The sequence below is a fragment of the Chenopodium album genome, chromosome 13 (genome assembly GCF_948465745.1).
Source record: "Chenopodium album chromosome 13, dcCheAlbu1.1, whole genome shotgun sequence".
NCBI lineage: Eukaryota > Viridiplantae > Streptophyta > Magnoliopsida > Caryophyllales > Amaranthaceae > Chenopodium > Chenopodium album.
This window is the reverse complement of record NC_137846.1, coordinates 6,156,249-6,163,602: the sequence shown is the minus strand read 5'-3', so window position 1 is coordinate 6,163,602 and position 7,354 is coordinate 6,156,249. Positions and strand designations below refer to the sequence as shown.

General features: G+C 34.2%; 1 long non-coding RNA gene and 1 pseudogene across 2 annotated transcripts; both read left to right on the top strand.

The window, feature by feature from the left end:
• Nucleotides 1–1,894: 1,894 nt before the first annotated feature.
• LOC145574401 (uncharacterized) lies at nucleotides 1,895–5,535 on the top strand. Of its 2 annotated transcripts, XR_014098061.1 has the most exons (3): nucleotides 1,895–1,945; nucleotides 3,515–3,867; nucleotides 4,807–5,535. It is a non-coding gene; the product is annotated as an uncharacterized LOC145574401 (long non-coding RNA). The 2 variants fall into 2 exon arrangements; XR_014098060.1 differs by lacking the exon at nucleotides 4,807–5,535 and having other exon boundaries at nucleotides 3,515–4,002.
• LOC145577016 (cyclin-dependent kinase G-2 pseudogene) lies at nucleotides 2,115–3,510 on the top strand (annotated as a pseudogene).
• Nucleotides 5,536–7,354: the final 1,819 nt, after the last annotated feature.

The following is a 7,354-nucleotide window of genomic DNA, read 5'->3' as shown; positions in this document are numbered from 1 at the left end:
GTTTAACTTAGAACTTTACCTTATTTTCACTTATTAAAGAAAAATAGGTTCAAACAAGATGAATCTAAGAAGGGGAAAAAAAAACGATGGATTTATCCCTTGAACCTAAATTTACATTTGAAACAGAATCACATTAGCTTTATACCTTTTTTTTTTGGTAAACACGAGGGGCAAGCCCTAAAAGAGAAGAACAAAACAAACAAAGAAAAACAAAAAGAAAGATGAAAGCAGGAAACCAACAAACTACCAACTACTAGACCTTAGCACCATTCATCTAACAATTAAGGTGCTTTATTAGGAACCATCCTAGATCTAGACACACCCCTAAGGTCCTCCGATAAATTGGCGTGAAGATTTTCGGGATCTCTACGAACATCACCAACTTTTGACTAGACGTCACTCCAAAATTAGCCAACCAATCGGCAACTTGGTTGGCCTCTCTAAAGCTATATTGTCCAATCGAAATCTCTCAATCACATCTAGTAATCAAGAGTTTACATTTGCGAATCAAGTGAATAAAAGGGGGGGTGGTTGGGATTAGATCCACCAATATCCGGAGAATGACTTCCGAATCAACAGTAAGCTGCACTTTATGGTGCCCTCCATTCCACGCTATGGCAAGGCCACGAAGAACGGCAAGAATCTCGGCTTTGGTGCAAGAACATACATCACAATTCATAGCAAACACTTCATATAGCTCACCCAGATGGCCACGAATCAAACCACCTGCACCAGCTGGCCCCGGGTTGCCCTTCGACGCACCATCCGGGTTGAGACAAACCCAACCTTCCCTAGGGAACTCCCATCTAATTAGAGCTTCAGTCCTCTTTCTCTTTGCTGGAAGAATTCCCATAATTTTATTTTCATAAGCTCGACGAATGTCCCCAACTCGAGCCATTATGTAGCTCAGTTGGTCCATGGGAATATCAGCCTCTCTTCGAAAGCTACGCTCATTTCTCCAGCGCCAAAGCCACCAACATGTAGTTGCAACAGTATGAGGCCAATCATCACAATCTACCTTGATCCTAACCTTCATATTTAACATAACCCAATATTGCATACTTGATGTAAGCCATCTATCATACCTTATAAGTGTTCCTTTTTTATGAAAATTCAAATTCGCACAAAAACTCTCTAGTCTCCGCTTTCACACATTACCTAGGCTCATTCCCTACCAAATTACATTGTTGAAGGGTATAATTAAAAAATTAATGATGATTTGTTACCATGTATTTTGGGTAGATCGAAGAAGAGCATGTTTCTTTTACTGTTTTCAGTATTTTCACATGCATCTAATATTCAAGCAAAAATTGATTAGGAGTTTGACAATCAATAACTCACCTTTAGACTATAAAAAGTTTGACATAAAAATGCCGGATGTCCCTCAAGACCCACTCTAAACTCACCCTCATACTCACAATAATCTTACGGTCTTAGTCTTATAAAAATACTCTAAGGTCACTCAAGTTTAATTTAAAACTAAAATATTTTTTTATAAATTGAAATTAATTGAATAAGCACACCCTAAAATAGGTAATACAAAGTACTCCTTCCGCATCTTAATAATGCTTCACTAATACTTTTAGCATGGATCATTTTATTTATTGACCAATGGTTCTTGTCTATATATAAGAAGAAAAAATAATAAATTTAGTTCAGTAAAAATAATTTCAAATTTAGTAAAAAATAATAATCTAAGAAATATAACTAAAAATCAATAAAAATAATTTCAATTCAGTAAAATATATAAATATAACTAAAAAAATAATTTAAGTTTATTAAAAATAATTTTAATTCGCTGAAAATAAGATGGATTGAGAGGGGCCGACTTAATGTCCAAGGCATTTAATTTCACCGACCCATGTTTTTTAGGGGGCAAAAACATATTAATACGGTTTCTGCGTTCCCCTCAATCAATCTCTGCCGAACTCACGAACGCCTTCTGGTAAGAATTCCAGGAATTCTAAATATTGTAAATTTTTAAGGGTTTTATGCCTTATTTTTTCTGTATTATTTTCCGAATTTGTGACTTTTGTTGATCAGTTTCATTGTATAAGCAAATTATTATCATACAATTTACAATTTCATAATTAAGAGGTTTTTTGCTTGTAATCATGTCGGCAAGAAAAGCTAGTAGGTTGAGGAAAGTTTCTAATTGTTGTCAAGGTTTTGATTATGGGGGTAAGATTAGTTCTCATAGTAATGGGGTTTATCTTAAGTATAACCGAAAAAGGGTTGAATATGAAACCGATTATAGTGAGGAAATTGTTAATGGAGTTGTGCTTTCTTCGCTTCGAAAGAGGAGGAAGTTTGCTCCTCGAAGGCCGAAATTATGTAATAATCTTGATGAAGACGGTATTATCAGTCGTGTACCGAAATTATCAAAGTCTCGGTGGGTGTTTGATCATGATTTTGATGAGTGTGGTTGGGTAAAGAAGGGTGGAGTTGTTATTAAAGCGGAGGTATTGAAGGGGAGGAGGTGGAGTCCTGCGAGCGGGGTGATTCAAAAGGAGGAGTTAGATGGTGAGTGTGTGATGAGAGTAAATGGTGATGATTGTATGAAATTTGATGTAAGTAATCATGTTAAGGAATGTGTTACATTGGATTTGGATTATTTCGATGAGGGTGTCGAGGGTGGAGTGTCTTGGGGAGGGAGGGGGATTGTGCCTCAAGGTTGTAGAAGTGTGGTTGAGTATGAGAACCTTGGTAAGATTAGTGAGGGAAGTTATGGGGTTGTGTATAAAGCAAGGGATAAGAAGAGTGGAGAGATAGTTGTTTTAAAGAAGATGAAGTTGGGGAATGGAAATGAGGGATTTCCTGTTTGTTATTCGAGGGAGATTAAAATACATATGTTATTGAACCATCCTTCCATTGTGAATGTTCGAGAAGTTGTGGTGGATGATGGCGTTGATGGGTTTGATAATGTTTATTTGGTGATGGACTATGTGGAACATGATCTTAGGGCATTGATTAAGGCAAGGAGGCGGCCTTTTAGTCAGAGTGAAGTGAAGTGCTTGATGCTTCGACTTTTGGAGGGTGTTGAATATCTTCATGATAATTGGGTGTTTCATAGAGATTTAAAGACAGCAAATATTTTGTTTAATAATATGGGAGAGGTAAAAATTTGTGATTTTGGATTGTCATGCCAGTATGGTAGTCCATTGAAGCCGTATACTTCTATGGTGGTAACGCTTTGGTACAGGGCTCCTGAGCTTCTGTTGGGAGCCAAAGAATACTCAACAGCTGTGGATATGTGGTCAGTGGGTTGCATAATGGCTGAACTACTGACTGGCCAACCATTATTTGAGGGAAAAACTGAGTTTGAGCAGATTGGTAAGATATTCAATTTGTTGGGCACACCTAATGACAATATTTGGGAAGGCTACTCAAAGTTGCCTGGGGTTAAGCTCAACTTAGTTCACCAACCATATAATCTATTGCATAAAAAGTTTCCCTGTGCATCTTTTATTGGCTCTCCAACACTGTCTAACTCAGGGCTTGACTTGTTGAGCAGGCTATTAACATATGATCCTGAGAAGAGGATAACAGCGAAAGAGGCTCTTAACCATTGCTGGTTCCAGGAAGTTCCTCTTCCCAATTCCAAGGAGTTCATGCCTACTTTCCCACCAGTATTGTAGGCTTCTACACAAGTGATAATCAGATGATATCGGGCAGAGCTTCGTCTAAGGGACTGCAGCAGTACTCTTATCTTATCTAATTTGTTGTTACATTTTTGTGGAACCTGTTGATGTATGTGATTAATTTTTGAGTTTGGATATAATATTTTTCCTCCTTGTAGGGTTATATGACTTTTGTGAAGCAATTTATGAAGTAAAGTTGAGTTGCATTGCTGAATCAATAACAAAGGTGTGAAGTAACAATTCTTTATTTGATCATATTTTTGTTTTCCTTCTTTTTTTCATTGGCTTGTGATTTGGAGAAACTTTTGTATCTATTTTATTATTTCCATGTACATTATCATGAAGATTGTCATTTTACGGTTGAGTATTTTCTTAAGCCATCTTGCTTATTTTTATTGTTTAGTGCACTAATTTTAGCAAGGAATTGCTGCAATCAAATCAACTATGCTGGAAACAATTTTCTTCATGCCTCAGTTGGTGGAGAAACATCTTTTTAAGTTTTCAGGTTTTATTGTGGAGTTGGGTGTATTGTTTCTCTTATAGTTTTTTTGTGTATTGTGGTCCTGTCTTGCAATCATAACTGGCTGCCCTTGTATGTGTTTGAAGTTTGATCATATCTCTGCTGTTGTATTGGAGCTTTACGAGACATTTGAAAAACTATAGAATGAGTTAATACTCGGTACTTCATTTATGGTCGTTGGTGAGGGAGTATTTCATGTACTTCATCTCTTTCCTTCGATTTTTAAGTACTTCATGTAGCTTTGTACCTTTGGTGGTTGATAAATAAATATTTTGCATTTGTGAGAAGATTATACTTTTTCTGGGGTACAAATGTCCATGCAACGGTGTGCCATTTTACATAGTGTATTGCAGTTGGCTTCATGCTCAATCTTACAGGTGGTCAAGGTTGAACTTTTATCTGGTTTATTGGTTGTGGAACTTGATTTTTAGATGCAAGATGTTAGTATTGATGCTCAATATAACAAAGAGCATAATTTAGATTGATGTAACATGACATATGTATTCTGTTACTAGTACATGATCATCTGAGCAGAGAAAATGTCCTTAAGGATGTGATCTTTAACCACGCTTTAGACGTGGTGTTCGATGTATTAACTTCGGTATGATGATTTCTTCTTTTGACTGGTAACTTCTGTTGTATCAGATGTTTAGGGGTCTGAAGTCACTGGCAGTTCTGAATGTGCAAGTAAGACTGAAGGAACTGTGTTAGAGTGAGCCTGAAAGACTGAGGAAACTGTTAGCATGAGCCGAAAAGACCGAAGAATTGCGAGTATTAAAAACATGCAGTATAATACTCTGTATTCACATTGCCTTAACCTTTAATAATGCAAGGATTTTACTAATTCTAAAATACATTATTATTTTCGGATGTAGGTAGTATACTAGTATTTGTTTCTAGTTGCTAAATATGTTCACATGTCCTTGGTGACAGATGAATACAACATTGTTGGCTATCCCTGCCTGCTCCAATTTTCAAGTTTGAACTTGACCTAAATATTTTGGAATTCAACTTATTTTATCTCTGAGATCAACTATCTTGTAGGTGCTCACGCATACGCTGCTGGTCCGTTTTTGACACCACTCAATCGAATCATCTTCACCAAATTCATCTCTGCTGCGGCAGCCTACAAAGTCTCATTTGTGATGATCAATTTCGTGTTAAATCAACAATGTTGTTGAATCAATTTCATGTGCCGGTGTAGTGTTATCGAGTGATCGTGTGTTGTATGAATCTTCTATAAGAACATGGAAAGCATGATTTGATCTGAGATTCAGATTAATAATCATCCATTTATTTGTTTAGTGAAAATTGTCAGAAGATGTATCAACACAACAGCATGACAATGAAGGTACATTTGCATTTTGTTGAAATCTATCCATCTATATTATCAATCAATAACATAATACTAAAACAGTCACCAAGAATGACACGTGTCATTTTTTGGTGCTGTCATTTTCTCTCCAAAACCATCCTCCATCTTCTCTTGTCAAAAACGCTTTAGAGAATATTTATATAATATGATTTGTTATTATTGGTTTTCTTATATATTCTATATATACACATTTAACTAAAATTTTATTCTAAATATTATAATTTGTATCTTTTCTTGACAAAATCTTTTAAAAGAATATTTGTATAATATGATCGATTTCCTATTTGGTCATCATTTTTTTGGATAATCATGTTTTTTTATATGGTGAGATGCATTTTTTATTTAATGAGATGCATTTAATATTTAATGAGATGCATTTTACATTGTATTGGGAAAAATAAATTAATGTAACTATTTTCTTTTCTCCAAAAATTGCAAGATTACTTTGACTATCAACTAAACTCCATTTCCTCTATTTAATCTCATTTTACCATATCACATCCCTATTTTGTTTGTTTTCCCTTTTCATTTCGTATGTACCATTGAATTAAGGACTACATTATCAAAGATTATCATTATTATTATTGTTGCAGTAAATTACGTATTGATTTTAAAACTATTTCAATAATATACAACTTTCATTCAAGCAAAATTAATGTTTTTTGTTAAATCCGCGCATCGCACGGGCACTAATCTAGTTACTCGTATAAAGCAATAACCTACATTATATTTTTTCCCTCTTGAACTTTAGTATCCCGCATTCCTGCCTAAACTATTTCCTTTTTTATTTGTTTTATAGATAATTTAACAAACCAAATTAATTTAACGCATGTATATAAATGCCTTCATTTGTCGTAGTGATAATTGTTTACTACGGAGTAATGCTCTAAAAAATCTCAATCAAATGCAACCATGTGTAAAGCAATGACTTAAAATCAGAAGAAAAAAATTGGAGATATCATACTTTATGTAGATTAAATAGTACATTGAAAAGTGCTTGAAATTCAGAAAATTTTAGGCAAAAGGAAATTGGATTGATAGAAAACAAGAAGCTGAAGAAATTTCAAAAGAAGAACATCAAATGAGTGTTCAACTATTGTGTTGCCCGGGCGATGCCCCAGGTTGCTAGTCTGTACTTGTTTAATTTGCTAATCAAATTCGACTGTTTATATAGTAAGACTTGTTGGTTTCGAGTTTAAGTCTTGCTATAAACATTTTTTAATTATCAAACTCAATCATTACATAATGAAAACATATAGTATAATAAGACACAAATTAACTTATCTAAGTTAACTATAATTTTGTTGGATTAAAAAACATATTGAATAAATGGCTAAAATGGTAAAACTCTTAACTTAACACTTGTTGGTGTTGAGTTCAAATCTTGTTATGAACATATTCTGTTTTAGAAACGCTTTTTAATATGAAGTATATAAGTATAGATGCATTTTATTTTATGCAAGTGAGAATAATTTCAAGAATATTCCAGGGCCAAAGAAGAGTTGCTTAATCTTCATGCCTCTTTATGTGAGAGAGCAAAAATATGCTGGGGCAATGTAGGACAAATCTAAACCAACCAAATGTTAAGATTGATTTTCCTTTGTCACTTTGTATTGTTTTACTCATGTCAATGAGAGACATATAAATGAAACTTAATTTAATGGTCTAGTCTTATTTCTTTGAATGCCCTTTAAAATCCAATTTGATAGATTTTTATTTATTTAAGAAAAATTTGACATTTATTATCAGCAAAAGAAGCTTGTGTCACATTTACTACCTGTTTAATTTTTTATTTTATTTTGCTATCACCTAAAATCA